This window comes from Drosophila mojavensis, unplaced genomic scaffold (assembly GCF_018153725.1).
Source record: "Drosophila mojavensis isolate 15081-1352.22 unplaced genomic scaffold, ASM1815372v1 contig_49, whole genome shotgun sequence".
In the NCBI taxonomy this organism is placed as follows: Eukaryota; Metazoa; Arthropoda; class Insecta; order Diptera; family Drosophilidae; genus Drosophila; species Drosophila mojavensis.
This window is the reverse complement of record NW_025318872.1, coordinates 2,284,444-2,297,835: the sequence shown is the minus strand read 5'-3', so window position 1 is coordinate 2,297,835 and position 13,392 is coordinate 2,284,444. Positions and strand designations below refer to the sequence as shown.

The following is a 13,392-nucleotide window of genomic DNA, read 5'->3' as shown; positions in this document are numbered from 1 at the left end:
AATCGTAAAAGTTTATGTTTGCCTCGTTGCCAGGTTTATGGGCCGCAAGAGTTGCAGTTTCCACTCTCTCTCTCTCTCTCTCTCTCTCTCGCTCTCTGTCTCTCCAGCTATCGACTCATATTTTCGTGGCCTTTATGGCGTTTGGCAAATCGAAGGCCATAATTCACAATTTAATTAAGAGCCGTATATAAAGCGAAGTACATGTTTTCATCATCATCAACAGCAGCAGCAGCAGCAGCAGCAGCCGCTGCTTTATCACAGTGTCCCATCCATCGGATAGCGAATCGAATTTGCTGCTGATGTATCAAATATAGTTTCCGTGCCTTTCAGGCATCTTCATAAAAGATCTTGATTGAACACACATCTCGATAAAAGTTATTTGATGTTAAATTGTAGTTTGCGTCTAATAAGAAAGGTCGCTTGTATTGTCTTAGGACTCGACTTGCAATTTAAGTTTGAAACTTTTCGTATCTACGTCGTATCTGGTCTTAATTTCCGCAGAAACTTTTAACCGCACATAAAGAAGGCGCCGTATCTATCCGGGCATAAAGCAAAATGCGTAAAAGTAATTTTAATCGAAAATTGATTTATAATTGAAAAATCTCATTTGCAGAAATTGATTTACCGCATCAACCTCAGCGCCTTCTCTGCACAAGTTGCGTGGCTGCTGCCAGATGCGTGCATTATTTCTGCTGAAGCGGGTGCTGGAGCTGGAGCTGAAGCTGAAAGCAGTGGGAACGAGGTGTAATGGGTAGATAACCGAGCGTCAAGTGGTTGGGCCAACAAAAAGTTTCGCAAAGCAGAAAAATGTCTACTGAAGTCGAAGCAGCTGGGCAAAAAAACATCTTGCGGATAAGAGATACCGGCCTCGCAGCATCCTTTGCCTTCGCCAGTGCCTTTGCCAGGCGTCTTAGCTGCCTGCCCTGACAGCGCCAGCTCTTGGGCTTCTTTTGCTTCTGCTTTTGTTGCTGTTGGCGTCGACAACTTTTCCGATTGACTTTGCTTACGTTTAGATTTTTCTAGCTTCAATCTGAGGCTCCTCCTTCTGGTGCTGCTGCTCCTTCCTGCTCCTGCGCTCCTGCGGTAAGCGCATGCTTGCGGCAACATTGTAATTTTGAAAATGAGTAAAGTTTGAAAAACCTTGTGGTCTGAGATCCCAGTTGCTCACTATCCAGAATCCAGCTCAAACGCTTTGCTCCTGTCTTCGCTGCGGCCTGACTTCAGACAAATCAAATTCTTATACAAAAATCCCACTCACTGACTGCGTGTGGCACCACTTCCGGTTCCGCTTTGACACTTGTTTTGATGATGTGCTGACCCTCACCCCCAGTCCCATGCCAAAAGTGCACAAACTTTTAAGAATCCTTCAACAAAGTTTTTTTTTTTTGCGATTTATGTGCGCCGTCTCAAGTGTCATCTTCCATTGTCTCAAGCAATTGGCGTGTGAGAGCTCTTCGCTTGTCCTTTGACAATTATTACACTGTTCACGCTCAGCTCCTGAAATTAAAATTAATTTTCTTTCACAGGCGTCATTGTCTGGCTGAGCAGCAATCAAATTACTGAGCAATCACTTTTTCACAAAGTTAAGATGCTAACAAACGAAAGAGATTTCATTAGACAGTTTACGTCCGATGGTTTCCAGCGAATTAACAAAGATTTTTAAATATCTGGCCTAGCTACTAAAGACATTTCTTTCAAAACGCTGAATTATTATGTACAAATGTGTTTAGCACGCATGATTTCATAGCACGCGTCACACTTTAGACAAGGAATATTACAAATTAAGTAAAATTACTCAAACCAATTTGGAAATCAGCCGTCATTTGTTTAATGACAATCTACAATGCGCTTTGTGATGACGAAGCCTACAAATTGATTGACGGCTGTCGTTCTGAAATGGAAACGACACGGCAAGTAGAGCTGCCACAGATATAGATACACACATAAAGATACAGCCATTGATACATATGTATGTGTAAAGAGAAACAGATAAAGATAGACGCAGATTCAGATGCAGATACAGAGACAGATACAGATACAGATACAGATACAGATACAGATACAGATACAGATACAGATACAGATACAGATACAGATACAGATACAGATACAGATACAGATACAGATACAGATACAGATACAGATACAGATACATATACAGATACAGATACAGATACAGATACAGATAGAGATACAGATACAGATACAGATACAGATACAGATACAGATACAGATACAGATACAGATACAGATACAGATACAGATACAGATACAGATACAGATACAGATACAGATACAGATACAGATACAGATACAGATACAGATACAGATACAGATACAGATACAGATACAGATACAGATACAGATACAGATACAGATACAGATACAGATACAGATACAGATACAGATACAGATACAGATACAGATACAGATACAGATACAGATACAGATACAGATACAGATACAGATACAGATACAGATACAGATACAGATACAGATACAGATACAGATACAGATACAGATACAGATACAGATACAGATACAGATACAGATACAGATACAGATACAGATACAGATACAGATACAGATACAGATACAGATACAGATACAGATACAGATACAGATACAGATACAGATACAGATACAGATACAGATACAGATACAGATACAGATACAGATACAGATACAGATACAGATACAGATACAGATACAGATACAGATACAGATACAGATACAGATACAGATACAGATACAGATACAGATACAGATACAGATACAGATACAGATACAGATACAGATACAGATACAGATACAGATACAGATACAGATACAGATACAGATACAGATACAGATACAGATACAGATACAGATACAGATACAGATACAGATACAGATACAGATACAGATACAGATACAGATACAGATACAGATACAGATACAGATACAGATACAGATACAGATACAGATACAGATACAGATACAGATACAGATACAGATACAGATACAGATACAGATACAGATACAGATACAGATACAGATACAGATACAGATACAGAGACAGAGACAGACACAGATACAGATACAGATACAGATACTCCAACACTGTCAACGATTTCGACAAACGTGTTGGGTGCGACAGCCGTGACAATACGGAGAAAACTATAAAAAAAACTACAACCGTTCACTGAGTTGGGGCTGTATGTCAATCTGTGTATCTCTGGTTGCTGTTGATGCATCGATTTGAGTTTAATAAATTGAACAGTTTGCAAAAGCAGCTGTCCAATTCGGGCTGGCTTGGCAGTAAATCAAAAACAAGTTACGAAAATTTGTGTCACCTCTGATCAGCAATCGATCGCTGGAAATTGGCGACAACGGCATAGCAATCGTTTACGTACGTGATCATTTTATTGAGCACATTTGACTATTATTAGGGAAATTGCATTCGCTGTTTTCGGTATTTATGGAAACATGATTTATATGTATCGTCGCCCCATCGGCATTGCGCATACGCGCCGTGTTGCGCCCAAATTGGTCAAAATTGCATTTCGATTAAGTCAAGCGAGCTAAGCGATTACGATAAAGATTCTGACATGGACGCAGCCCATTCTCTGAACTTGTCTGACTTATGGATATATTAAATACATGCGATGGGAGCTAAGAGAAACAGATACTTCCATTCATGCTCTAGAGCCGATCAAACAAGTCCGATTGCACAAAAAATGCTAGTTATTATAGAAATACAAATAATTAAAGTCATAATGGTCTCGGCGTCAAAGGCAGTGCATGACAAACGGCTTTTCATTATATAAATACGTCTAATTAAAAATTAGTGCAGTTTTTAATTAGAGAAATACAAAAATGAGACTTCATAACCAGTTGCCAAAAATGGCACAAGAAAAAAAAAAATCAAATCAAAAAGAGAAACAGAAATTAAATAAAATAAAATTGAGCAAAAAAAATGAACTGAATACCGAAATGACGCAAAAAAGGCATAAGCGACAGCAGCAGCAACAACAACAACAACAAAGCAACAGCAGCAACAACAATAGAGAACATAAAGCGTTGACAAAACGCTGAGCGCTGCTGCCATTTATGAAAACCATGTTGACATGCGCCGGGCACAGGCGGCCAAGCATTTAGAGGGGGGAGATGCTGTCAGGGGGACTCGCTTTGGCGGGGGACTTTAAGCTGCAACTTGCAACGAGTATGAAATAATTTCTAACTTGGCCTGCGCTGGCATTTTTGCCACAATTTGCTGCTTTGCCGCCAGTTGCTGTTTTGCACTTTATGGTCATGCGTTGTGCCGACTCGCTCCAAATTCTTGAAGCGGCCAGCTGCTGCTGCTGGCCGAAGCGAGCCACAATTCGTACCGCAACGCAGGCCGAGAGGAACGTGCCATATAAATTGGCTAATCAAACTGATGCTTCGCTCGTTCTGTGCGTGGCAAAGCGACTGATTGTTGTCCCTGTTAAGATTCAATTTGGATATTGCAGCCACGTCCCCTGGGCCAGCGATTCGCGTGAGAATCATTGCGTCACTTTGTAATTGGAGACTTGTCACTTTTATTTACTTTATTTTGTGAGCCTGCCTAGTGGGCTAATAAAGCCAACAGCTGATGAACTCGTATACTCAAACGTTCATTGAAAAAATACACATAACATACAGTAAAGTAATAAAAATATAATTACACAAACTTCTTAACTTATCAAGAAAATCATTTGAAATTTTGAACCTGAATTGAAGTTTACTTTTACGAGTAATTTCTGCATACTGGAGTGGAATGTGGACAAAAATATTGATATCATCTTAAGTTATCGAGATAATCGTAGTTCAGTAGGTCATGTGATATGATATATCCTACTAGATTTTTATTTTTTGACATGAATTTAAATGTAAATAATACTAATGCTATAAGGTCTATTTTAAAATTATAAATAATTAGATTGTAGCAGCTGCCAAATACAATAGATCTTTCCACTACCCTATTGAAATTCCAATTAGAATTTTAGATAAGCGGTGTAAAAGTTGCAAATACTTTTTAAGAAATTGTTTCTGCTTTTCTTGAAACTAATATTCCGATGGGAAATTTAGCGCTTTTTTATTGGGATTATCTGGAGAAGCTTATTATCTGCTAATCTGGTTTGTAGTTTTATTCATTCAACTCAAAAATCTCAGCAATGTCGATAGAATACGTATATAATATTAAATTTAGTATCTAGTTTAGTATTTAGTGTTAATTATTATTAATTTTAAGTATATTAATTCTTATAAAAAATATGCATACATACGAAGTATATATTATACTATTTTGTATATTTTACAGTATCTAATATATAGCTCTATATTTAGTCTATAATGCAGTAATATAGTTCATAGTCTTTATGGTATAGTATAAATTATAATATTTCCGACGAACGACCCAATATGTACTTTTACTTGCTTATATTGCAGTATTTAGTATATTTTGTATTTAAAACTGTATTTAGTACAGCTGTACTATACAGCACTTAGTAAATGGAACAGCTTTAACATATAGTGAAATATTTAGTATCGACTTTAGTTTTAATCTCGTATTATATTATTATAAGGATTAGTACCGAGTATGCCTGACAGTATATAGTCGTTAATATCAGGTTAGTATAGTATTTGATATAGTATAATCAATTTTGCTATACATTAGTATATTTCCACATATGTACTAGAATTTTGTATATATAATATATTGTACTTTGCTTGATTATACCATTTTTAGTATTATTATAATGATTTTTGCATTATGTTGTATCTAGTGAGGAAAATAGTATTTATTAAGTTTCTGTAGCTATTTATTGGAAAACACACACTCATGCTTAAGTAACTTCTTAACATTTCTTTCATATGTAGGTTAGACTCTGCTGTCAGATATAGTATTTGCGCTTGTATAATATGTCAAATGTGGAATAGCTTATCTGCACATTGCCTGCACAGTGTTATACATATGTGTAGTAAGTAGCACTTACACTTGTGTAACCACGCAATTCCATATAAAATTGTTACTACTGGGCATACAAAGTATGACAAGTATGCGTGGTTTCACCTTGCGGCAGTTATCAACACGGTCGAGTTGGTCGAGTTGTCGGGTCAAATAGTCGTCGTTTGGGCACAAATTTATGCATTCAAGTCATAAAAAACAAATCCAAGTGAGCAGATAAGGTTAACGTGTTTTTATAGCTATTTCACATTATAATTTCACATACGCGCGGGTGAGCCGAGCTCAAGAACGTTCGTCATATAAAAATTCAACGACTTTTACAAGAAAAAGCGATAAAATTATGAAAATTTTAACGACTTTGTGCGTGTGCGTACCTTTAAAGAAAACAAGTAGAAATGCTGTGGTCGGGTGTAACCGACAGCTTAATACCCCTTTGTGAGTCTTAAACTGAATGCAATTCTATAATTGGCTTGATAGTGACAGTTATATAGAGATGGATATGGAGCTATATGAGGTAAAGGTTCTACAAAAGCAGATCAGGCTACTGATCTCAATATATAGAAGGAGTCTCAACTCTTTGAAAATCAACCAGGCGAACACTGCACAGAGCCCGTATACTCCTTTCACTCCACGAACGAGTATGAGAGTGAAAAAACCTCAATACATATTTAGCCATGAGCCGCATGCCTCGTATGTGGAGCGCGCTAAATGTACATGTAACTTGTCATAAGCGCAACTTAGTTCCCAGTTGCAGTTGGGCTTGAGCAAGTGGACCTGAACACGTTCCATGTTGTCGCTGCTTGGAGCTGTTGTCAATGATTCCGAGAATAACAGCCCAGCACGCGCGAGGCACTTCGAGCTGCGTTTGTCCGCCGGTCCGTTTGTCATACAAAAAATGACAAGCAGACCTATCGCGCCTTTTGAAGATCATCACGTAGCGTGCAGCCCGAGGGGCTCAGCATTAAAAAGTCGTTGCGTTCACGCAATAGCCAAAATTAAAATGAAATAACATAAATGCAGTAGAGGGGAAAAGTCAACACCTAGACAAGATTCCTTAATCGAATTTGCATTAAGCGATGAGCAGCTAATAATCTGTAAACTAAATTAAAAAGAACTTAAGAGCGCGTTCAACAGAAAAAACACCAACAACCAAAAGAGAAGGCCGACCCAAAAAATAAAAAGGGAGCTTGGGCTGGAAAATATTTCCAGAAAATTAAAGCTAATGAAAGTGCTTAGTTCCAGCAGAGCAAGGACCACCTTACGAAAACACTGAAAGCGATAATTCATGGATGTCTGCAAGGACGGAAGGAAGGAAGGACGCCTTCAGACAGCAACAGCTCCAGCTGCTGCGCCAGCTCCAGCTCCAGCGACTGACGCTGTGAAAAATGTGCCTTGCCTTGCCGGGCTAATGATAATGATAACAAACAGGCCTCAAGTCTTGAAGTCAGAAACTTTTTGACATGCCGCGCCTCGCAGCCGTCGACCCCACCCACCTCCACCTCGCTGCTGCCGCCGCCCACGCGCAGGGTATTCCGTAACTTGGGGTGTATTTGACGCATATTTACATATAATTCATTCATTTGCCCGTTCATCCATTTTGAAAATGTGAATTCTTGCGCATCATCATTGTTTGATTACTCGTGCTTTATTCCTATACATATATATTTCAAACTTTCTTCCTTCCATCCCCATCCACTCGCTTTCACTGCTTATTCGTTTTGTTTCGCCTTTCGCGGGGCTCGGGAGTTACGCAGCGACTTTTCATTTTCATTGAGCTCATTTTTTTGTTCGCTAGAAAATAGCTTGATAAATTGGGGTCGAAATCATTATAAGCGTTACAGTTACTCATAGCCATTAATTTTTTGTAAGATTGCCTTAGAGTATCGCATGAAGTACACCAATATACATACAGCATGCGAATATACCAAAGAGTTTTGAGTCGAATTTTATGCAGGGTTTACCTCGTTAATATTTGCTGTTTCAGTCAAACCTGAATATTGAATTTTAATATTTAATATAAAATTTGGTGATTCTAGGTTCATGGAATGTTCGAATTGGTGAATTGGTAAGTATTTGTTTTTTGCTATTTTATAGTTTTGTAACTAATGAAAATAATTCCCATTGGATTTTCTATCCTAAAATGTGTATATATAATTGTAAATATACGGAAAAGTAAAATAAAAAAAATTGTTTTTCTTTTAAATTTTAAAAACCATAACGATTATAACTTTTTTTTTTTAATTATTAAGAAAAAAGATTTATTAAATCTAATTTATATGACAAATATAATTAATTAAAATTTCGATCAAGATAAGATATATTCAAAAATTAATAATTATAAAAATGTTAAATATTGACAAACTTATTTCCATCAATCAAAAATAAGAAATAAAATACAAAATCCATATAAGAAATATATTTAAAAAAAATAAATTTAGTAATATTATGAATATATGTATTTTGTGTCAGAAATTATAATACAAATAATTATTCATTATTATTTTGCTTAGTAATGTATATTTTTATAAAATTTATTTCTATAAATATATATTTTTTATTATGTATATTTTAATAAATAAATATATTTTAAGTTTATTTTCAATATTTTTATATTCAAAATATTTCAAGAGAAATCGCACCGAAAATCTCGAAAATAATCAACACTTTTATAAAATATATTTATATTTATCTTTATTAAATAACGAAAAAAATACTGAACATAAAATATTGTGAAAACTAAATAATAAGAATAATAAGTAAACTTATTTCTATACATATTTGTTTTTTGGCTTGAAGCTTCAAATATAAATATCAACATGGATATTTCTGCTTAGTCAAGCATTTCGCCAACGTATTATTCTAAAAGTTTTCATATGTATGTAGCTCTACAATGTGTTCACACCCTTCGTAGCCATAGGAAAACAAACAAACAGCCAAATGCGAAACACCCGAGCGAACACCGTCTCTTAGGGTGACTTTGTGCATGGATTACTTTTTAAGTGACCCATTCCCAAACAGCCTGGACCATGCCCGAGGCCGAGGTGGTGTTAAAAGGACAAGTGTTAGGACAAGCCGTTATGAAAATTCAATTTTGTGTCGAACTTATTAAAAGCAGCTTAAAAATCGCAAGCACATTTCAAAGTAGACATTTGGGAATTTCGACAAGTGCAGTTTCCATCAAACACGGTCTTCATCTGGGGGCGGGTTTTCATTTCACTTCTCAGTAGCAAGTTCCAGCCTTATGCTTTATGCCGCAGGGTTTGCCCTAATGGAATAATTTAGGTATTAAGTTAATCAAATAAAAGCGAACAATGCGAGTCGAGCATAATTTTTACAGCTATCACTGATGACATTTTGAATACTTAAATAAAATTTTCGATCATGTGTATACCAAGAAAAGTTTAATGTTGAACTAGAAAGTGAGGTCTAAGGCAGAGAAGTTAAATTTCATTTTAGAAAGGTGTTTCAAATGCCCTTAGTTGAATCCTTTGTAATATTTAAGAAATTTCGGAATAGTATAACTACTCCTATTTCTCTATTATTTGATCAACTTTTCTCAATAATCATTAAATTATTTAAAATTCAATTTAATTTACTTATAATTAACTTTGCCTATTATTAATGCTTAATTAACAAGTATCTAAAATGGGCAGTTGGATATCTCTGTTTTCCGAAAAATGAAAGTCTGTTAAAATGTTCATACAAACAAAGAATCCAGAGAGTGCGTTAGTATAAAAAGAACGGACGTTGAGGGTTAATTCCGCCCTGCCTATTATATGTAGCTCATCTCTTAGCGTTTCATCATTTACTAAACCAGAATTAGTATTAATCTATCGGAAAATCATAATATTACTCGTTTCTTTTTAGTTTCCGAATAATTTTAATCTTTTAATTTCCTTTGAAATAAATAGAGAATCAAATTGACTAATTTAAGTTTCGACTGTTAACGATTTCCTCACGAATATAACTACTTCAATTCATTCATTATTTTCATAAATGTATCTTTCATCATCAATGGTATTTAAATTACAGAAATTATCGTCTTATATAATACTAAACATTAATTTAAAATTTATTCAGTTCTTAAATATTTTCAGTTTTACTCAAACTAGAACTAGTGCTGACTACTTAAAAACATTAGAAAGAGAATGTTTGGGGTTCGTTTTCATTTTTTATAGGTTTACTTTTCTTTAATTAAAGTTAAATAATTTAATTAATGCCATTGAGTTGAGGATCAATTTGGGTTCTAGTTTCAAACTTATTCAGATAAGCAAAAAATATTCCACAAGCTATGTGAAGCTAATTATGAAATCAAAACTTTGACATACCATTAAAGAGCTCTCGCTATTTTTCCATTAATAGAGCTCTCGAATAAAACGGAGATATACTCTTATGCTATAGAAACGACGACAAAAGTAAAAATATTTAAACAGGGTTCATCAAGGCTATTCAGTTGAGCAGGACTGTATATATCTGTATGACTTTTCTACATATTAGTCAAATCTTCTGTTTTCAGTTTTATTACTATCAGCTAAGAGCCTGCATAAAAGTTTAGTCTACTGTCTCTATATACTTTTTATTCAATTTGGATCATTTCAATTCACTTAAAAATAATGTATATATTCCAAAAATATATTCACTCAACCTTCAGTTCATAAGCATTTCAGGAATATTTAAATTTCTACCCCCAAAGAATGGCGACCACGCCTTCTAGCACCCTAAACACTTTGCCAACACTTGCTGGATTATTAAGAGCATACTCCGAGGCGAACAAGTGCATAATATTCCAGTTGCTTTGTTTTATTTGTGACGTTTTTTTGGGGATGTTCCGTTCGGTTCCGTTCCTTTATGGTCGTACAATGTAAACAACAAGACTTTCAAAATTGCATTCATTATATTAATTTAATATGCAAAAAGCAGAAACGAAAAGGGAACGTCACGAGGGTTAACAGACATTTTGACATATTTTCATTTTCATTTTCATTTCTTCACTTACCATAATTTCCCTTTTCATTGTGGAGATTTTAAAACCAGCCTCGAGGGTGGTCCACGGACCCACAAGTGCGCAATTTCAAACGCAGTCGACAGGTTGACTTCTCGCAGGGGTCTGTGGGTAGCAACCCTATGGATGGATGCAGAGCAGAGGGTTGAAATATGTTAGAGAAGATGCCGTGCTTATGATTATGATATTATTTCGAAATTATCCGCTTAGTTTCACGGTGTGGAAGCCAGCCATATGTGCTGACTATTGTAAGCAAACGAAATCATTTCGCTGTTAATAATGATGACATATGATTTTCATTGTCAAATTTGTTCATGTTCCGATTGTTGTTGTTGCTGTTGTTGTTGTTGTTGTTGTTGCTGTTAAGCGAATTAGGCGTTTTACCATTTTATTGAGTTGCGTTGGGCACAAAGTCAACTCGTCCACTTCGTCTGGTTACGACTCCCGGAGGGGGGTTTGTAAACGGGTAAAGTCTAGCCGGTTGCGTTAAATTTGTTGGCACATCATTAGTCATTGACATTAGGGCACGATGGTAAGGTGCATGGGCGTCTATCTACGCATCTGTCCTGAAATTTGTTTTTTTAGCTGAGTCTATTTTGAGAGAACAGTGACAATGCTACTAGGTTTTTGGGTTGAATTGATATTGGTGGGAGGGGGCGGATACATTAATGAGTTTGATTTATTATTACCATATTCAGCATCGATTGATTGGAAAAAAACAAGCATTTAACAAAAGAGTTAAAGTTTTCGGTAGTTCACAAACTGAGGAGAATATATTAGCTTTGGACAATTTTGTCCTACACTCTGAGACTAGAAGCTAAATGAATGTTAGTGACATGTATGTATAGTATTATTGTACAATACGAAGGGTTTAGTATAGTGCGTTAGTTAAGTAAAAGACTACAATTCTAAAATATACTATACATCTTCCTGGACTGGAGCTAAGTGGTTCGTGAGAAACATAGTTCTACATAGGGACCTAGAAGTTACAGCAATTGCAGAACTGATTGATTTAGCCTCGAGAATCCAGAATCTGGATCGTTGGGGATCCAACTGATCTTTAAATAGAATTAGGTTTAAGTAAAAAATACCGGTATTCTAGCCAACTACTTGTTTGGGGTTTTGAGCAAAGTGCGCTGTAGTGCCTTACAAAATAAATAATAGTACAATAGAAACTTGTAAAGGAAAACAATAACAAAAAAATCTTCATGTTCTATTTATATCCTATTTAATATCAAATTCAGAGTGTGGTAAATTATCTGTCATTTAGCTAAGGCCTCCACACAGCTAAAACGGCTTAGATCTCAAGTCTATATATGTAGGTCAGCCCATCCATCGTGCCTTAATTGTGATGAACTTTAATGTATCAAGTATCTCCGAACTATCTTTAGGTTTACTCATTTCAGCTTTTAACAAGAGAGACAGAGATAAACTCTTAGCTCTTTGAGGTGAGGAAAATCTAAATACTAATTTTTAAAACGTGAACATGATCTTGATGATGATCTGATCTATGATTTATGTACGACGAATGTAGGATGTACAGTCATAGAAAAACCAGGTACTTATAGACGAATCGCTTGTATAAAAGAATTCATCAAAAATAAATTAAATATTATATGCACAATAAAACTCGCAGCTGGGCTCATTTATTCAAGGATTTAAAAGTGATTCAATGTAACAGATTTTAATATAAATTAAAATTTTTATAAATAATTTGTAACCCTTAATATAGGTTTACATATATGTATACTCACTGTGACTTTATCTAAATGCTGTAAGCGAATTAAGTCCACATCATCAATCACTTGCCCGGCTCGGAGGCACTCGCAAAATTTTTAATGGCCGCCAATCACGGCGTAGTCGAAAATTACGTTATGTCACACAGTGACCAGAGCCCCCTCGCCCCACTCTCCCACTGTTACACTCTGTTTCATATAGGCCTATGTTTCAGTTTCACCTGCTGTGCAGAAAATTCTATAAATGTGTGTGTATGTGTGTGTGTGTGTGTGTGTAGCACGTGGATAAACGCACAATTCACTGGCTAGGATCAAGCCTTGGCCAGGAGTGGACTCAACGTATGCATGTATATAGGGGTATTGGGGGATTAGGTTTACTGCCGAGCAGTACATGACAATGCGTTCTTGCTGGACACAGACGGCGGAGGCTCTGGCTCTCTAGGCAAATTAATAAATAGACTGCAAAGGAGGAGAAGAAGTGCCAAAAGGAAACCGCTTGACAATAGACATTTACAAATTTCGTGCTATATGTTTCGCTGAGTTTTTGTATCCGCAACTTCCGTGTCCGTGCGGCGTCTTCGTTGCTCGTTGCTCGTGGCTCGTTGCTCGGAAGGAGGGTTATAAAAATAAAACCTGCCTTTTGCCATATGCCATTTAAATGATAAAAGGATTTTAACGTTCCC

The 13,392-nt window shown here is 36.0% G+C and overlaps 2 long non-coding RNA genes across 2 annotated transcripts; both read right to left on the bottom strand.

The window, feature by feature from the left end:
• Positions 1-7,501: 7,501 nt before the first annotated feature.
• LOC122757346 lies at positions 7,502-8,044 on the bottom strand. Its single transcript, XR_006357352.1, has 2 exons — positions 7,817-8,044; positions 7,502-7,762 (listed from the first exon to the last, which is right to left on the bottom strand). It is a non-coding gene; the product is annotated as an uncharacterized LOC122757346 (long non-coding RNA).
• A 750-nt stretch (positions 8,045-8,794) lies between these two features.
• LOC122757342 lies at positions 8,795-9,445 on the bottom strand. Its single transcript, XR_006357343.1, has 2 exons — positions 9,307-9,445; positions 8,795-9,236 (listed from the first exon to the last, which is right to left on the bottom strand). It is a non-coding gene; the product is annotated as an uncharacterized LOC122757342 (long non-coding RNA).
• Positions 9,446-13,392: the final 3,947 nt, after the last annotated feature.